This window comes from Ambystoma mexicanum, chromosome 2p (assembly GCF_040938575.1).
Source record: "Ambystoma mexicanum isolate Mex_15411 chromosome 2p, UKY_AmexF1_1, whole genome shotgun sequence".
NCBI classification, from domain to species: domain Eukaryota; kingdom Metazoa; phylum Chordata; class Amphibia; order Caudata; family Ambystomatidae; genus Ambystoma; species Ambystoma mexicanum.
In genome coordinates this window covers 406,036,394-406,056,493 of record NC_090923.1, presented here as the reverse complement: position 1 = coordinate 406,056,493, position 20,100 = coordinate 406,036,394, and the positions used below count along the sequence as shown (strand labels likewise).

General features: G+C 43.1%; 1 protein-coding gene across 2 annotated transcripts in view; it reads right to left on the bottom strand.

Moving 5' to 3' along the window:
• CFAP20DC (CFAP20 domain containing) overlaps positions 1-19,682 on the bottom strand; it is a 2,832,435-nt gene extending 2,812,753 nt beyond the window's left edge. The window contains exon 1 of one of the 2 annotated variants that reach the window (XM_069643752.1): positions 19,601-19,682. The gene's annotated coding sequence lies outside the window, so the exon portion shown is untranslated. The remainder of the gene's footprint in view (positions 1-19,600) is intronic. The other variant, XM_069643753.1, reaches the window with a different exon arrangement.
• Between the last annotated feature and the right edge of the window lie 418 nt (positions 19,683-20,100).

Sequence of the window (20,100 nt, the reverse complement as noted above, 5' to 3'; positions counted from 1 at the left end):
GCATGTGGGGAGGACACAGGAGTAGAATATGTTTCCTTCATAAAGTGGCTGTAGGAGCCTCCACCAGAATATTTTTTTTAAGAATGGTCAATTTCTTTAAATGACTGCACTTTAGCAATGTCAATGAGCACTAATGTTCTGCAATGTAGAAGCTGCTGTACATGACCTATTAGGATGTGCACTAGCTAGATGTGCACTTGGTATGTGCTGCCCTTGTTGCCCATACCAATAAAATGCTCCAGCTCTGAACTAATAGTATGGGACACCACCTGTTCTGCTACTGGTCAGACTAGTTGGAGTTGGCATGTAATAGTTTGTAAATTTAAAATAAATGCACCATTGAAATTATATTGGGATTCACATTTTAGCTTGTAAATATTGAACACAAGGTCAAAGAAGCATTATTTTTAGAAAGAAAATGTTCAGCTTGAATAACTATTAGGTGATTGTAAAGTGAATTTTTAAAATATATTAATTATGCAAAATAGGTAAATGTGGATAGTTTCATGCAGAAACTGTGCATGTTTGTGATTCATATATCCTAGTGTCTGTGCTGGTGGGCCTGTTATTCTAAAATTAGTTGTGTGGAAAGTTATCAGTGTGTGAAAAGCCAAACTTTGTAACACCAACATCCCATGTCGTACCGAGATGAAAATTCCATTATTTAATTAACCTAGATGAGAGCAATCTGATGTACTGATTCGTATCATGATCACATGTGTGAACTATGCTGTTTTGGAAAGATACACGTTTAATGTAAAACTCTCCAAGATGACATCAGATGTGAGGGAAACTGGGTTTGGAAGTCACTCCCTTTAGACTGCTTCCTTCATTAATATGCCAAATGACTACAGAGGGGTTGGTTTAATGTGATATCACTTTTGGAACAATGTCTAATCACATACATTGACCAGCTAGATTAGGGAAAAGACACACACCTTTAAGGGGTATGTTTACTGTTATACAAAACTTCTACTCGTCAGGTTAACATCTGTTCACTCACTCACTGACGGAGAGGAAGGAGAACTGATAACAACAGAAAGGAGATGGAATAGATTGCTTTCCTTTCAGAACCATTTTTGTATTACTAGCAGCCTATCTGTAGTTAAAGAACCAAGCCTTCTCCTATGAAAGAGACAGCAGACAGGCCGAAATACAGAGAGAAGGTAAACCAGGCTGTGCAGGTAAGCTGACTCCATCTTGGTGACTGAGTGTCATGCAACGCATTCCTACCTGGCGTCTGTGGCCCCGATTCCGATTATGCACTTCCTAATTTCTGTCACGTCTTTCACGTCACGTCCACTTAGCGGTCTAGTCCTTTTCTGTTTAAGCGAACGTGGCGTTACTTAAGCCACACCCTATCTTCCTTTTGTGCATTGCAACACTTTCCGGTCAGCTGTGCTTTCTGTTGCTGCCGCGGTTTGCTATACGCTGTATTCTGGCTCTGCTGAGCTGTCCTCTCTCTACTCCTCCTTGTCCTTTCGGGTTCCGTTTCCCAGGACCTTTCTCTCTCTATTTTCTTCTTATTCTTTAGTTTATTAACCATCCTGTTTGCTTGCAGTTTTTCCGTTTTTTCTGTAGTAGGAGTCATTGCTTTTCCAACACTTCCCGTTTCCTGTTTATGCCTTTCTCGCTTTCTATTTCTGAGAATTGTTGATTTCCGCTGAGTTCAACTGCTACAAACTCCATCAGGATTCCCACCTGCCATTGTGATTTCCGGGGTTTTTGCCTACACTTGGCTTTTTTCCCCTTTCTGGTCTCTCCCGGGAGGGGGTCACGGTCAGGGCGTTTCTATCATTCTCACTGTGGCTTCTTCTCGTGGGAGATATCCGCAACAAAGAAAATAAGAAAAGGATTACAGAGCGCATCAAACTCTCAGATCTATTCAAGAGTACTTCGAATCCACAGGTGAGGAGGTGGAAGAGGGAAGCGGGGTTATTGACATCGAGATTGCTGACACTGAGGCCCACTTGTTGCTAGAGGGGAGAATTGAGTGAGTCCTTAAGAGAGTGCCCAGCTCTCTTTGAGAATGCCGAAATGAATGTATATGCAAGTATACAGTCATGGGGAAATAACCTGATGGGGAGCAATACCATAAAGGGAACAGAAAACCCTGGTCTCTGTCATTTGTAATAACTGAGGGGTGGGAGTACATAAATTGATTGTACATGCTGAGAATCTAGGGAATATTTCAGAAGTGTATGTGCTTCTAGAATTATGTATGTGATAAAATAGGTCATATGGTGTGTATACAAGAAGAACCCCTCACTCCTTCTCTGTGTAAGGCACCTACCACAGAACAAGTATTTTGAGAGTCAAAAGGGCTTATGTGTGCATACCTAGGCAAATTCCTCAGGTGCACCACCAAGTAGAACCCGATTATTAGTGCTGAACTGCTCAAGACAAAAGGGAAAGGGTGATTATTGGCTACCCATTTTCACGCCTTTAAATTGTCCAAGTCTCGCGGCTTGAAACACTTGTGCATAGGCACGCTATAAATAAAATATCATAAAAAATATCATATCATTAAAAATGGACACTTTTTCATTTTTGTGAAATAGAAACATCACTGAAGGAAATCTACCAAACAAATACGCTAAGCATACATTTGTCTTTTTACACTCTATTTGCATGCAGAAATGTCAAGTAGCCGGTATTTCAATTAAGTTTTCTAGAATCCTGTGTATAATGTATAATTGGTTATTTATAACGCGCTTAATACCAAAGAGGTTTCTAAGCACGGACCAGGGGTTCGAACATGTGTTGCTCCGCATGGTCTTGCTTTCCTTAGGAGCGCGTTGCCACTGAGCTCTACTACCCACAAAGTAAGATGTTTATTGAGTAAGAGGAAGTAGGGGACTTAGACAGGCAAGGATATTCTGATTCATCGAATGAAAGCTTTATCCAGAGACCTCCTTCATTTTTCAATCCATAGTTGATGGGTGCTCAGGGTAAAACCAATCTATAGATCATGATATGTGTGATTACAAAACTCTATTCAAGTGAATTTAGCATAGAAAGGTAATGTGAGCTGTGCATTGATTGTTTTGCATTGTAGTAATAATTGGTCTCAGTATGTCATGTACAGTTCGGTTATATTTAAACTGATTCAGTTATTTCTATTTTATTAATAAATAGATCTGCTGTGCAACTCTGTGTGTTTCTTGTTCTGAAAGAGGAGGTACACTGTAGGGAATCAATATTGTTAAATTGGGGGTCCAAGGTTCATATAAAGAACTTTATCAAATAAATGATAATTGTTTGTGCCTGAATTAGGGTGGTCGGAAAATTTCCCCCAAATTAGATGTTGCCCGATTAAATCCTCCTACCAAGCTTGCTGTCCCCAATGCGGCCATATTATTCAGAAACAGCCCCATTTATATAGAGATTCTGGGACATGTAAATGCTGGCACAGTCCAGATATTGTGCTGTCCTAAGGACTGACAATTAATACGGGAAGAAAATGAGGTTTGGAGGATGCTCAATGTCCTAGGGGTTAGATGGCGGGGTATGAGGAAGCCACATTTTTATTTAATGCAGGCGCATTACGGGCAAACAGGGATGATGAATGTCATGAATTGGACATACTTCAATGAGTAAATAAGTGGGACAAGGAAGAAGGACAAGTGAGTTATGTAATTGATTACTCCATGTACTAAAAAATATCAAATGTACCACTGCCGGTAGAGTCTTCACAGTGCACTGCAAAAGCTGAAAAGAAAGTGGTGTTGCCCGTTGTTTCACCCTGTTGCCAAAGCCTGAAAGCTTTAAGGTTGAGGGTAGGGCACAAGTGAAGGTTGAACTTGAGTGGACACAGTCCACTTACTATTTTTATAGAGGAGTTTAGTTTAGTTTAGTTTGTTTATTTATAAAGCGCGTCTGAACCCTCAGGTAGCTGGGCGCATAATCATGTGCACAGCAGAGTTACATATCGTTACACGAACATCATAATACAACAGACAGAGCATACATTGGTCCAGGCTCTGAATGTTTACATACAAGAGTAGAATATACAGAGAAGAGTATGTACAGAGAATAGGCACAAAATAGTGGCACAAAATAGTTACAGTGGCGAGTGAGGACCGGGTTACAAGTTGGTCCTGAATAGGCTGTAGATAGAGTAAACATTACTGGTTGCATTACAATTACATTGCAGGTAGAGAGCAGCGGCTGGCCGGTCGTGTCGGTGAGAGTCTAGATGTCTAGGCTACTAGCCATGATTTTACCATGGCTCTGAATGGGCAGAACACGGTTTCCGATCTAATTGTAGGAGGGAGGGTGTTCCAACATTGTCCTGCGAGCACTGGGAAACTGGAGCCTCCTGCTGTTTTTAGGTTATAGTTAGGGATCTTTAGTTGGTGCAGGTAAGGAGTTCTGGTGGGTCTAATGGGGCAGTGTCTAGAGAATTTGTCTGAAAGGTAACGTGGGGCAGTACGTGACAGGCACTTGTGGGTGATGACCAGGGTTCTTAGCTTAATTCTGTCGCGGATTGGGAGCCAGTGGACTTCTTTGCTAACCGTGGATATCTGCGCCTTGCGCGGGAGGTTGAGGGCACATCTTAGTGCATTATTTAGCAGGATCTGGAGCCTGTTCAAGTTTTTTGTGGTAGTGCCTAAGTAGAGTGTGTTGCAATAGTCTAATTTAGACAATATCAGCGCTCTAGATAGGGTGAGGCAACTAAAGGTGGAGAGAAAAGGCCTGCAGGCATTGATCAATTTATTGGTGTATGAGGTAGTTGAGATGGTAGAGTTTATTTGTTTCTTTAGTGACAAGGTAGAGTCGAGGTATACACCTAGTGTTTTGACCTCTTTGGATACTTTTATGATGTTGCCATCAATGGTAAAGGATTGGTACCTTTGGTCCAGTTTGTTGAGGCGAGCCTGGGAGCCTACGATAAGCAATTCTGTCTTATCGTTGTTTAGGCAAAGACTGTGTGTAGCCATCTAGGCTTGGATTTCTAAGTAGATATCATTAAGCTTTGCAACATCTTCTTCATAGCTACCAGTGAGTGTGATGAGGACCTGGGTGTCGTCTGCAGGAGAACTGCCCCCTTTAAATGTAAGGACATTACCAATGAGAAACTGCTCCCTTTAATCCTCCCCCTTCTCAATATTATCTCCTCATCTAGTTCCGACCCTAAGGTCCTAGTGGACACCTATAACCATACTATCCTAAAAGCTCTTAACTCTATAGCCCAGCTAAAATTGCGTAAACCAAGACCACACCCTCATCTCAATTCGTGGTTTACACCTCATCTCAGAGATCTCTGCAAAGCAAAATGAAATGCAGAGGCGCACTGGAAAAGTATCCCATCTGTTGCCAATAAAAGCACATTGACTGCTGCATCTTCTAACTAAGAAGTTATATTCCTAGCTAAAAAAAGATGCCTACAATAAACATATCTTGCAGGATGAATCTAACACCAAAGAGCTCTTCAAGATTCTTAAAGAACTTGAGTCTCCTATAGCCCCTCTGGACCAGTGCAACACTGACACCTCGTCGTGCACTTATATCCAAAAAGCACTCCTTGATAAAATCTCCACATTGCAAACAATAATCAATACGAAGAAATGCAGCTTAGTCCCAGACGTAGCACCTAACTATAACACTGCTGCATCATCATATCCTGCTAAACCATTTAGCTTCTCATCCCTTTCTCCATGGGAAGTAGAAAGCATTATAAAAAAGCTCAAACCTTCCAACTGTCAAGGTGACTCCTTCCCAGCACCTATCATCAAGGAGGCCACCCAAGACCTTGCACCCTTCATCACCACCTTTATAAATACTTTCTTTAAATCTGGGATTGTCCCGGACAACCTCCAGGATGCTTGGGTTATCCCCTTAATCAAATAACCCACCCTTAATCCTAGTAACCCTGCTAACTATAGACCCATTACCACGGTGCCCTTCCTACTAACATTTTTTGATAGGGCAGCCTATTTACAAATTCAGGCCTACCTCCAATCTAACAAACTTCTGGGTCTCCGTCAATCGGGCTTCCATCCTAGACAGGGAACAGAAACTGCCCTTATTGACCTAAAAACACAAATTGAGGATTTAAAAGATAAGGGTAAGCTGGCCCTACTACTACTGCTCGACCTATCGGCAGCTTTTGATTTGGTCAACCACCAAATTCTGTGCCAACACCTCAAAACAGCTGCCCACTTCTCAGACAAAGCCACCTCCTGGATCAAATCCTTCCTGGAAAACAGAACCATGCAGGTCTTTTCACCGTCTGCTTCTGCTGAACCATCACCAGTCCCATGCGGGTCCCACAAGCATCTTGTGTCTCCCCAACACTGTATAATTAAGAAACCTCTCTTCAATATTCTCGACTATCTGGGTGTCACCTATACCAACTATGCAGATGATACCCAGATACTCATCCCAATCACTGGTGATCACGCAATTGACTCTAAAGCACTTAACGATGTTTACTCAGTCATCCAGGCCTGGATGGACTATCACAGACTGTGCCTAAATGACGAAAAAACTGAGTTACTCATTTTAGGTTTGCATATTAGACTCAATAAACTGGACTCTGCCTTCAAATCCTTCATTATTGACGGGAACACCCTTAAGGTTTCCAATGATACAAAAACATTAGGTATTTACCTTGACTCCACCTTTTCACTCACAAGACAAACCAATGCTGTGGTATCAGCATTGGATGACACATTGCAAGCTCATAACAGCATGTAGATCTTTCCTAAAGGCCTCTAACTGTATTATCCTCGCTAGAACACTTGTTATGGCTAAAATTGACTACTGTCCTGCGCTCTACCTAGGGATCAGCCATAGACACATCTGCAAGCTCCAGGTAACCCAGAACAATGCCATTAGGGCGGCCCTTAACATCCCTAGGAAACTTCATATTTCAGACACTCGTCGAAGCCTACATTGGCTCCCTGTTGCTTTCAGAATATCACTCAAAACTCTTGCTCTGACTCATTAGTCCCTAGCCAACCAGGCCCCTGTCTATCTTGCTACCTGCTTCATGCCCACACCTCTAGCAGACCATTAAGAACTACTCAAGTCCACTCACTATCAATACTCAGATTCAAGCTCCAGAAGGATGGGGGATACAGCTTCCCAGTCCGTGCCGCCAAATTGATATGATATGGCATTTATAACGCGCCTATACACAAGTGTTCCAAGGCGCGACGAGGCAAGGGAGGGGAAAAAAGGTAGGACGGACAAAGATCCTTCTAGGCCAGGTGTCTTTCAGATCACGCAAGTGCAGGGGGCAGGGACAGTGCAGTACATGGGTAAAGATGATAACAATAGTAAGTAGCGGCCAACAAGTGGCAAGTGAATATATCAGGTGTCAAGGGCTGGTAGGGGGACTGTAGGGATACAGAAACAGTCCCCATGTGCGGGGGTTGCCAGGTGGGCAGTGCAGGAGTGGGACGCAGACGGGGAGAGACCCGGCCCGAGATCAGAGGGTGTCCAGGTAGCCAGTGCCGTTCCATTTACAGTCAGAAGGTCAGCAGAGGAGAGGAGGAGAAAAGGCAGAAGCGAAGAGAAAGGTTTGAGGTGTTTCCGGAACCGGAGCTTTTTTTCCTCAAGTTTAAGGGAGGCACCAGCCAAAGAAAGAGATCGACCACCAACTCGTTGCTTGGAGAAGCGACTGATCCTGAGGGAGTTGGAGGCGGATGAGCGAAGAGCTTAAGAAGGAAGATAGGAAGAGAGAGTTGAAGGTATTGAGGCCACAGGCCCCAGAAGGCCTTGTGGATGATGCAGAGGGTTTTGAACTTAATCCTCACAGCCACTGGGGACCAGTGCAGAGATTTCAGTCCTGGAGAGATACAATCCCTGGGCTTGAGACAAAGGAAAAGTCTCGCAGTCCTGTTCTGGATAAGTTGCAGAGGGTGGAGATTAGAAGCAGGCAGATTTAGAAAGAGGCTGTTGCAATAGTCCAGCCTAGAGAGAACCAGAGCTCTGGAGATAATGAGCTTGTGAGGGAAGGAGAGGAAAGGAAGAATACCTCTGAGGAGGTGCAGTTGGTAGTGTGACTTGCGGAACACACTACCCTCCACACTCAGATGTGAACCCTCTTACTATGATGTAGTGATACACAAAATTGCAAATTTGCCAATCAGGGCTTTAGATGACAGCATTAGCCGCTGAAAGCCAATAGTTTATTCAAAGTATGTGCCAAAAATGCTGACAGTAGTCTGTTGTAGCACCTCCATTACGCAGTAGTGAGCTAAAAGGAATATGCAGGCCTAGTAGGAGTGGTAGGTCACATTATGCATTGTAAATAGCAGGCAGGGCGAAGGCCCCAGCTCTGTAGCTAATAGACATTATTGGAGTGTTTGGAACATTATGGCACCTATATAGCGCTTGGATAGCCAATCTTAAGCGCTATGAACACTAAGCTATGAGTGCATGCCTTTTAGAGCTTGCTCACATAGGGTTAATTCATCTCGACTTTCTAACTGTAGCCCTGCATGGTTTCGTAAACTAATCTTCTTTCTCTGAGAAGGCACTGATAAGACATTCCTGAGCTTTCGCGCAGATGGACTCCAAGCAGGGAGGGGCACAGAAAAGGAGCACAGTGGAAATTCACAGAGTTGGGTTTTTCCATGAGCAAGCCTATATTTTGCACAGGGAAGGTTCTGGAACTGTGCGTCATGGACTGACAGCACGAGATTATAAAAATGCATGCCCACATGACTCAGGTGGGAGAGCGATCTGTGGACTTGGTTCGAGCAAAATCGAGTGTCCGGAACCTGCTGCTCTGTCGGCACCCTGCAGCGCTGTCCTCTGAGCGGGGCTGGCTACAGCTAGCTTATGAGGGCCAGGGTCTCCCAGTGCTGATTGAAGGGGCGTAAGACTGTGTTTCTCTATGTTTTTCTAAGTTCTATGTTTCTCTATATTTTGCATTTCTCTAAGTTTGTGTTTTGTAATCTTCTCTAACTTGAATCCCAAGATGTTGCTGAAATTCACTGTTTAGAATAAATGCTAAAACCTTTTGAAGGTGTCATTTGTCACTAGCATGAGTTCACTGCTCGGCACAATAGAACCTGTATTTTGGGCTGAATTGGGTAATTTTTGCTCTCAAGGACTGGTCCCGAGGAAGATTTTCACAATAGCAAGACATTTGGTGGCAGCTTGGGGATTTGTGCAGAGCAGTGCCTTGCTGTGAAATGACAAATTGTGTGAGAGAACACAGTGCAGAGTGATGAGCAGGCTGTCGCATTTCCTTGGTGGTCTCAATGCAGCTCTGAGACACAAAAGACAGCAACGTTGGTGTCGGCTTGCCGTGGCCGATAGCTTGTGTGGTTAAGACTTTCCCCTTCAGTAAATCAGTCGTGGCTGACTTATTGCTTGGGAACAAAGCCAGGGAGCACAAGGCGATAAACAAGCGGGAAATGGATTTGTTTAAAGCGCTCCGATGAATGGTCAAGAAAGATTTATGTTCAATTAGGAAAGAATTTTATCATGCGGTTTCCCCAATTTAAAGTTGCAATTTGAAATGCAAAGTGAGACGGAGTTCTCAACTCTATTCTGTCATGAGGACAGGAAAATAGTTGCGAGGATTTGACATGCAAATTGTGAATAGATCTAACCATTGTGATTCAGCCCCAGTGTGCTAGCGAGTGGGGGGCTGTAATGTAAGGAGGCGAAGGTTCGCTTTTTAAATGTATGCTTTTGAAGTGTTGACATTCCTGAAGATAACGTGGGAATGAGCGGAGTTTAGGAGAAAGAGTAACATCTGTGTTGAGAGCCTAAAGGGTTTGTTTTTTTGGCAACTGTAAATTCCATGTGCTGGTGGTGCATTCTGTTTAAGGAAACACACTAAAATGGCTACATTGCATTTTAGCTGTGCCATGCTTACAATGAGTGAGACTCACTTAAAAAAGAAAGGGAGTGAATGGTATTTGAATTTTGGATTTTTGTGTATTGATTTGAAATTGCAGAATCAGTTTGCAATGGTTTGGGGGAAAAGACAATTTATATTTTCTAAATTGCCCCTAGAGTATTTTTCACTGTACCCACACTATGCCATGGATTAAAGTACTGTTGCGTTATAAGTGATGTATGTTTTGGAAATAGTGACCTGTTAACTGTGATATATGGTGAAAAATGTTGTTGACACATTAACAGCCCACAAGCAATATAGAGTGTGGGTTGCTCTTGCAGAGAAAAAACGTGCAGGGAGCTGCACTACACATGGCATGTTTTAAATGCACTGAAATAATTGGTTTTAATTTGGCAATGGTACAACAGAATGAAATATGTGTGTGTGATAAGACAACACAAAGATTTAGTGGGTTGCCGGTTCTTTTGAAAGATCGCACATTGCATTAGAGTGAGTTTGTGAAGCCAAACTACAAGGTTACGAGGAAAAAGAAAAATGTATGCCTTTACATGGGACAATGACCAGTTTAAACAGGCTAAAAGACGCTTTGCCATTTTGCAAAATTACATGGAGTAGAATCTGATGACAAGAAAAAGTGCCTATTTTGAAAATAAGAGTCTTGCTGTGCAGAGCTTGTGCCTTGAAGATAACTTGCACTGTCTTGGGCGAGGTGCGCGAAAAAAAAAAAAAAAAAACTTTTGGAGGAAGGCAGGAAAGCAGAATGCTGCGCTCCTGTTCAGTAAAATGGTGTTTACAGAAGCTGGCAGATATGGGAGCTTTTATGAGTTGCTGGAGCAGTGCAGGAAACAGTTAATCTGAATGAACTGTCTGAAACGAGTGCCTTCCATTGAAGCCGCCACAGTTTAAGAGTTATAGGCAAAGACATAAGCTTGCTGCGTGTGTATGGCGCTGCCATGTGCACAGGAAAGATAAACAATGACATTCCTGCATTCCATCCCCTGTGAGAGACACCGTCAGTGTGAGCAAAGACTGAGGAGGGGGTTGCAAAGACAGAATGCTGAAACAGAACTGAAGGCAATAATTGCTGTGAGTGAGAAGATGAAAAAGAGAGCAATCTACCTTACACATGCTGATGTACGCATGCTTTCTGACACTGGCATGCAATAACAGAGCTGATCAGAAGTAAAGAATTTGCCCAGTATCAACACTGGAAGGAAAACAAATGCTGCATGCAGAATAGCAGACGGGCGCATCGCATCTGAACATTTGGGGAACCTGTGCATCTGTGAATGGGCTAAGAAAAGACAGCTGCCCATTTCAAGAGACATTGCCGTGCAAGCTGCATCCCCATGCCCCATGTGATGTGATGTGAAGTGAAGAGACATTGCCGTGCAAGCTGCATCCCAGTACTCCATGTGATGTGAACTGAAGTAAAGCGCTGTGCACTGGAGAAGAAACCTCTAGGCGCTTTGAGAAGTGAAAATACACAGCTGGCAAAAATGCAAGCTACATTGCCAGGGCTGGAGAAACTGACAAAGACATTATGGCGTTCCAGATGGAAGCAAAACTGACAAAGGTAGCCGTTTTGCAAGAAACAACATGCAGAGCGGGGCTTTGGAGTATAACATGAACACTGCACATTAGCCATGATCCAGAAGCCTCACGGTTTAGTGCAAGAATGAATGATTTGTTGAAGCAACAAAAGAAACTGACTTAGACTATCGCGCTCAAAGGGGTGGCCCAAGAAATCAGCAGACACCCTTTGGGAAAATGACAAGTGGAAAACCAGAGGCTTGAAAGACACTAGCTGTATGGAGAAAAATAAGCAAAGCTGCTTGTGCAACTGCAGGCGGTATGGGACTGAAAGACTTTACCTTTGAAATATGGAGTGATGCCAGCAGGGCAACCTAAATCAAGATCATGAAACACTGGAAGCAAGTTGGCGCCTGGCATTCGTGATCGCTCTGGTGACAAAGAAAAGCATTGATCAATTGAGAAGTGCAACCTGGGTACTTATTATATGGCTTTTGTAAAATCACAGATCAGTCCGAGGTACCATTGACCAACTATGAACGCATTGCACGAATGAGTTTGTGACTAGGCAGTTACACCCCGTATGGTTGAGTGCAAATAAGCCCCCAGTAACACAAAGAAGGGTGACCAATAATTGTGGTAGCAATGATAAAGTGTGTAGTTACCTGATGAGACTTCTGAAGGTGGGGGTGGTGTTAAGGGAAGGGGTGGATAACGCTGATATTGTAGTTTTGATGACATCCTAACGTGAAGAACAATGACATTGTACTTTTGATGAAATCCTAACATTTCTGTTTGTATTTTGCCTAGGCAAAAAACACCAAGACAGTTGCGTGCCATGATTGGGGTAGATGTGTGCAATTTGCGGGTGACACTGATCAGTCAAGCAGACGCATTCTCAGAGAAAGCGAGTCACTGCGAGATGATATGTGAACTTTGAACCTGTCCTGCACCGCACTCAATGCTGCTAACATGCATGACGTATGAGGGCATTTGTTCTGCAACCTGCGAGAAGTGTTCAACAGAGTAATAACTTTTGCTGAACTGGCACGGTGCAGACTTGGCTAGTTATCAAACATTTGATGCTGCACATTCAAATGATTTAGTTGCTGGAAATAACCTGGTTGATATGTTTTGCCTTGCTTGTTTAAAGGACTGTGGACAATGGGTTGTGGACTGTGACATCATGCACCACAAACAGCTGTGTGACACAGCACTTGAATGCTAACACATTGAAAAATGGTTTTTAAATGCACTTTTTGAGATGAATCTGAAAAAACGAAATGTTTTGCTCTTCCAACTGAATTGCTTTAACCAGAGATGCTTTGCTTTTTTGAAAAAGAAAAAAAAAAAAAACTTCTACGTTGCACGTAGGCAGGAAAATGATTTATGAATTGTTGGGGCAGCAGGATTATGCAAGCAGGAGCGTAATATATTTTGAGATGAAATAAGTGCGCACACCAAAGTTAGTTGTGCGTAGGTTATGGTTCTTAATTTGTAGTAATGCTGCCAAGTGTGTGAGCTCTAATTTCAGATGGTAACCTTTGAAACACTGGATACTTTTACAGCCAGCCTTAAGGCGGGTAAATGATACCACGACTGACTTGATGTTTGATTTTATGACACAGTGTGTGACACAGTTTTTGTTAAACCAACCAGTTTCATGTTTTTGTGGGGAGAGCTGTCTCCAGCATACTAATGCAAAGGGTCACCTTTTGATTGTTGACATTTAGTTTAATTCCTTGGAAAAGCGCTACAAATGAGTATCCACATGGAATTGCTAGCGTACTGGCCTGGCACTTTGTCGGGCATCTTTTGTCACTGACTCATATGACTGGTGCTTATGAAATCCTAGGCCCAAATGTTTCAGTGAATGGATCCAATGATTTGTTTTTCTGACCAAGAACTGCAGCGAGTGTTCTCGCCAAGATTTTATGGACTATAATTTGACTAAATGCATTTCACACAATGGTATGATGAAACAGCCACTGCCGGATGGTAGTATGGTGTTTGTAGCTAAAACTAATATTGTATATGGTAGGCATCCCAATTGGAGAAGGGTATTCTCCTAGTCACACAAGGTAGAAACTGAACATGCTAGATTTCCCAGTAGTAAGGCAACATTTAAATTGTAGGCTGGTAATGCACACCTCTATTATTACAGTGATACACTTAGACATAGATTTATCACGAGGCAATGTTTCCTTAATACTACCAAGCTGCTACAAATGGAGTCAATTTCTATGGCCCATCACCAAAGTGCGCATAGCTAGGGAGCTAGATTCATTAATTGCGGGAGCAGCGGGGGGTAACAGGAGCTTTAAACGATTTTGACATAGAAACTGTGCACAATAAGCTTGCCACTATGGGTTCTGAGGCCAGCTCTGCTACAAAACCTCTGGCCTAGTGGGGTCCATTGATAAGCCCAACGCTGCTACAAGTATTGGAAACTACTGGAGATGGCAGAATTTTAGGTATGAAGAATTTTTTCTGCCATAGGGCAGGTCAACAAGACTGCTAAATACACATAATGTATTTTATGGCAAACAGTGTTAAATCAGCAGGTGTTGGCTTTTCGCTCCGAGTGGGGGCGACCATCCTCAACCCACTGGCACACAGAGCTACAGTTACCAGCAAACATATGGATCAAACCGCTTGCTTTTGATTGCATGAATAACACATGCCATCCTTTAATGCAAATTAGTAGAATTGTTTTTTTTTTTTTAATTTAGATAACCTGCTGCCCATGGGTTCACCTTGCTCATGAAATTAGATGTTTTTTGGTTGGGTTCCACATACATGGGGGAAGTGTCTAATCACACAGCCCATAGTCACATTTGAATTCCCTGGGATCAGGGGGAAGGTAAGCCCTTAGAGTGAAAGGCTGCCAGGTTTAGAATTGGTAACCATACATAAATGCAATAGTGCATTGTAGATTAGACTACACCGGATTGCCTTGATATTCTAACTGCATGCTGCTTTTTAACTGACAATCACTTATACGATAATTATTTAGGTATTTTTGTGTAGGCCAGGTTTTGGCAAGGGTATATGTCACTGTTCACTTTGTGTACATTTTTGTTTAGGTAGTGTTTTTACTAACCTTGCATGCCACGCTGACTAACCGCTAGAAGATATTTTGCTTAAACCTTTTGCAAAGCCCCAAGGTCTTTATCACTGCACTACATACTATGTTGATGGGTATTAGCCAGCATTGTCGCACACACTTTGAATAGGGGTGGAGTGTAGTGATACATAAAATTGCAAATTTGCCAATCAGGGCTTTAGATGACAGCATTAGCCGCTGAAAGCCAATAGTTTATTCAAAGTATGTGCCAAAAATGCTGACAGTAGTCTGTTGTAGCACCTCCATTACGCAGTAGTGAGCTACAAGGAATATGCAGGCTTAGTAGGAGTGGTAGGTCACATTATGCATTGTAAATAGACAGGCAGGGCGAAGGCCCCAGCTCTGTAGCCAATAGACATTATTGGAGTGTTTGGAACAGTATGGCACCTTTATAGCGCTTGGACTTGGTTCGAGCAAAATCGAGTGTCCGGAACCTGCTGCTCTGTCGGCACCCTGCAGCGCTGTCCTCTGAGCGGGGCTGGCTACAGCTAGCTTATGAGGGCCAGGGTCTCCCAGTGCTGATTGAAGGGGCGTAAGACTGTGTTTCTCTATGTTTCTCTAAGTTCTATGTTTCTCTATATTTTGCATTTCTCTAAGTTTGTGTTTTGTAATCTTCTCTAACTTGAATCCCAAGATGTTGCTGAAATTCACTGTTTAGAATAAATGCTAAAACCTTTTGAAGGTGTCATTTGTCACTAGCATGAGTTCACTGCTCGGCACAATAGAACCTGTATTTTGGGCTGAATTGGGTAATTTTTGCTCTCAAGGGCTGGCCCCGAGGAAGATTTTCCCAATATCAAGACATATGATTTTAAGATTTAAAGTCAAATCTTGGCTCCCTGAGCAGGACCATGCTGTCGCACGCACGTAAATCTTCTCCACATCTACCTCCAAGTCACATACCTTATGTAAATACATGTACCTATTCTAGAAAATATGCCTTTCCTGTAAATATATGTTCCTACTCTAGAAATTGTGCGTCTCTGTAAATGTATGTACCCTCTCATGACACTTTGCCCTGGCTTCCAGACCAAGCGCCTACTGTACTTTGCTACTGCTGTAACCAACTGTTAACTTATGTACCTATCTATGTAATCAACTGTACCGCTCTCAAGAAATGCGCCCAGATGCCTTCTGGCCAGGTGCACTACACAAATAAAATAAAATAAATACAAATACAAGGAAGTTGACCCGAGACACCAGAATGATCATGTGCTGGAATGGCACGTATCAGCTACTCCTAAAAGCTGATAATGTTTGAGTCGTTTTCACGCGATAGCACAAAGGCATCATCGCACCCCCATCTTAAAGCAAACCTGATTTTTATTTAACTACAAATGGCCTCGTCCATTTTCAAGATGTAAATAAAATTCTGGCTTTCTGAGTAATTAAATCGGCCATGTGCATATCTTAGCTAAGGGTGTAAACATGATACTTCCCAAGTTGTAGTGATGAATCTTGATTGCTTAGCCACTGACTAGTATTCTGCATAGAGGCAACTTGTTCAGTTAGAACATTTTTAACAATCAATAAAGATAATATTGTTGAGAAGGGAATTTTGTTCGTTTGGAGTCTGTGTCTTATCATGCATAACAAGAGACATGCACTTATCAAACAATGACTAAAAGCAGGTAAGAGGTTTATGGCAAATGCTCTTCTAGAATGTAATTAAGTCGTAATAGAATAGCCCTAACAAATGTTAACAGACATTTAAAGTTTTGCCAATGTCAGATAATAAATGACAAGCCTGTTCTGGTTTTTGGGCTTGTTAGGGAGAATTCTCATAAATGTGCTAATTGCCCTTACCTTTTGAGACCCCCAGCAACTTTGCTGGATTTCTAGGACTTACATTTTTACCTGGAAAGAGTGTGAGCCTTTTTCCCCACTCTTTCATGTATTTTGATGTGTGTTTTTACATGTGTGTTCTTTGAATATGGAGTTTTAGACAACTCCATAGGCATCATCTTTTCTTGTGTGTCACAAAGCACCCTCAGTGCAGTGACACAGAGATGTCTCTCAGACTTTCCAAGGTTTAAATACCTTCTCTGGGACTGACTACTGTCTCCCAGTGAATGTAAAGTTAAACTGACTTTGCTAGTCTCTTTAAATTGCTAGACCCAGCACACACTGCCTTACAGCAGAGTACTGGAGGGAATACGTAGCATTCCCTATGCCTAGAAAACTCATGTAGCACTCAAATCCAACCCTTTCCTCTCAGAATGACTGGTGGCAGTGGTATTGGTGATTTTCCAGACCGCGATCCGTTTAAATGCTCCGGTACCTAAAATCCACCAGAGCCATGTTTTTCAAGATGGTGTCTGAGCACACTCTGAAAAAACAGGTTCCGATCGACTTTTCTCGCCATTTCTTTTTGGAAAGTTCCTTCTAGTGTTTGTCTCTGCGCGCCAAACCAGGTTTGGTCCCTTTGTTCGTTTGCATTTGGCGAGCTTCAGTCCTGAAGACCGCCTCTGGTGCCTGAGTGTATGGGGTGGACAGGAAGTGAGGGAGTTGCCCGAAACTCCCTGTGCTTAGTCTCCTAGGAGACCTGAATGCACTTTGGCATGATTGGCTGGCTGACTGTCTGGCAAGGACAGCCACCCTGCTTGGTGAGTGGCAGCTAGGCTGGAATGAATGGGAGAAAACTGTTTAAAAGGCAGGTCTCTGGGACTTGGAAGGCAGAGTCGACCACTGGAACGAAAGAACCGAAGACGAGCTGAAGGAAGATGACTGCTGCAACTCCTGGACGGTTGGCTTGCCCAGTGAAGCCCTGCTGCAGGTCCGAATAGCCTGAAACTGCCTCGACAGAGAAGCACTTCAAGGATGACTTCTTCCCTTGAGCTGGTGGGAACAACCAACTCGCAAGCCACCTGGAAACCATCTCCATACTGGTCAAACTTTCTTCAGAGTGTTGTTGAAAACCGGATAGCCAGTGAGAATGATACCAGTTTCTGGACTTTAAGGTACTCACATCTTAAACCAACATTTTGCCAAGCTTGTGGATCGTTCCCCGTGCAGTGCAGGTACCTCCCGCCATCCTCCCTCTTATCCCCACAACTGAGTCCCAGGAACAGCGAGATCTGCAGGAACTACCAGGAACAATTGTCTCAGCTACAGCTTTTCTTCATTAACAAGGTACTGTGCAGACGCGGTTGAGAAATCCTCTCTGCCGCTGTGAAAGTTCTTGAACCTTTCCCAACTTTGGAGTCTTGTTCGATGAATATCCAACATATAGTTCTTTTTCGTGCAAACTACTTCTAAGAACTTTGGAAAAGACTTAACGGCTTACTACCAGAACTGTGCTTTCCTATCCAAGACACTGATCCATTGATGTTGCCCCAGGCCTATTGAACTGAACAGCCTCTTGTAGTGAACTGAAACTATTTGCCCTGCCAAAGAAAAGTATTTGTGTTTAATTCTTATAACTTGTGTCTTTTACTCCCATTTAAAGTTACTGAAGTGCCATTTTGCTCCCACTCTGGGGAGCCTATCTTGTTCAGAAACGTATTGGTTTAGTACTGGAGTGTATTGTAGTGTGATATTGAGCTGCTTATGGCAAGTAGAATGTTTTCCAAATGACTATGTAAATAAATTAATATTGTTTTACCGAGAAACCTTGAGTGTTTGTTTGAACCACTGTGATTGCAAGTCCTTTGTGTAACACCTTGTACTGCTCACATCCCTCTTGAGATAAGCCTGGCTGCTCAGCCCTGCTACCACAAAACTCTGTAGTAGAGACTTATACCAAAGGTGAGATTGTGCTTACAACTGTAGTCTTAATTGTTTGTAGTATTCCCAAAGGGTATTCCATGCAATTCTCCCTAACAGGGCTAACATACCAGTCACAAATAATGTTAGTTATAAAGGGTCAAATAAAAGTGCAAGTGTGTTACAGGGGTGAAAAATTACATGAGCCATCAGTCGAAGCTTAGCTTAAGCAGATTTTTTCAAAACATGAGTTAAAGTGCAAGTGAAGGAGGGATGTCAGGTGAAAAAAGTGGACAGTAGTTTGGCAACACTACTGGACGCGAAAGATACTTCAAATGGACAGACGTTTGCAAGTACATGTTAGAATCTCGCAAGGGTGGTCTCGGCCTTTCGCTTTCAAGGCTTATAACAACGAGTTTAATGTAGTTACAGAAAAAGAACCAGCGGTTATTTTATAAAGCTAGGAACACTGCCAAATGTTGGTAGATATGGTTACCTTACATAAGTTATAATTATCTTAAAAGAGAATGGGGGCAATAAGGGTTCCAGGATATTGCAGAAGCAGGGAGGACAGTGGCAGGCTTAGATGGAGAGGAAAAGACAACGAGGTAGCGAGTGACAAAGGACAATGTGTGAAGAGGTCCCACCAAACTTCATGTCTCATGCCCTGACACCAAATGTCTACCAAGTTCTCTCTTGCACTTCAGTGGGGCCTTTGGGAAATATACAGAAAGTAAACCAAACCAGGGTGCATTATTGTGATGCTCTTCTGATAAAGGGGAAGAGATCTATTAAATGCTCCACAGCGTTTTCTCTTCGTACTGCAATTTGCAAGCCCTGGCGAGGAAAGAGATGTTACCACATAATCAGATCTCGTTTTAAGTGTAAAGAGCTACAGGAGATTACTAGTTTGCTGCAGCAAATGGGGCACATGTGGGTTTGGCAAACATATAGTTTGTTGCGGTTACATCACATCTCTTGAAAATACGTGAAGCTGCTGTGTGATACAGTCACTCCGCTATTTTAGTGCGTGGACGGCGGTATTTATTGAAAATGAGATTTGCTTCTTTAGCTCCAATTTACATGTCTTGTTTACAGAGAAATGACCACATGGAAAAGTTGTAAATTATGCACGTATGGCAGGGAACGCGGATCGGAAAAGACGAGTGAGGTTCGGGTGCCGTTAGGGAACCAGGCAAGGATGCACACAAGTAGGATGCCAGCACCACGACTATGTCCTCCGTCTCTAGCATGCTGATACTTTGAGGCAACACGAAGTGTAGCACGCATCGAGCTAAACGAAACCAGGCATCGCCTTGCAACTTGTGGCGAACCCAGCCAACAGGCTGAAATTAGTGAAGCAGTCTATAAAAAGAAAACTTTGCAGAGATAAAGTAATCACTCACGCGATATTAGCACTGAACGTCAGCGAGCTCAGTAAGGGGGGGTCCTTGTCCTGTCGGCTGTCCCTCTGCCCTATTCTCATCCACCAACAACCGGACAGCCAATAGGAGCGCGCGACCGGCTGAGCCGCAAAGACTTCTGGATACACAAGTGCCGGTCTCTATGGTAACCGAACGCCGAGACGCAGCCAGTAGGCGGGCTTCGTCCCCTGATTGACAGAAGGCTGGTTTGCACCCGGGACTCAAAGTGACAGTTCATAAGGTGCCTAGGAAAGGGCGTGCACTGAGACAGGGCCAGCAGCAGCGACGGTTACTGCTCCCCACGCTTTACAATGTGAAGAGCAAACAATGTACACCTTGACAGAACCTGGAGAAGGGATTACACCAGAGCACTGAGGGCAGGGCAAGACACGGTTAGAATAATTCACAGCTGCCATATTTTAATTTTTTTATGTGCTGCCTCTTAAAGTACCATTGCTACTACTGAGCCACACATGTATTCA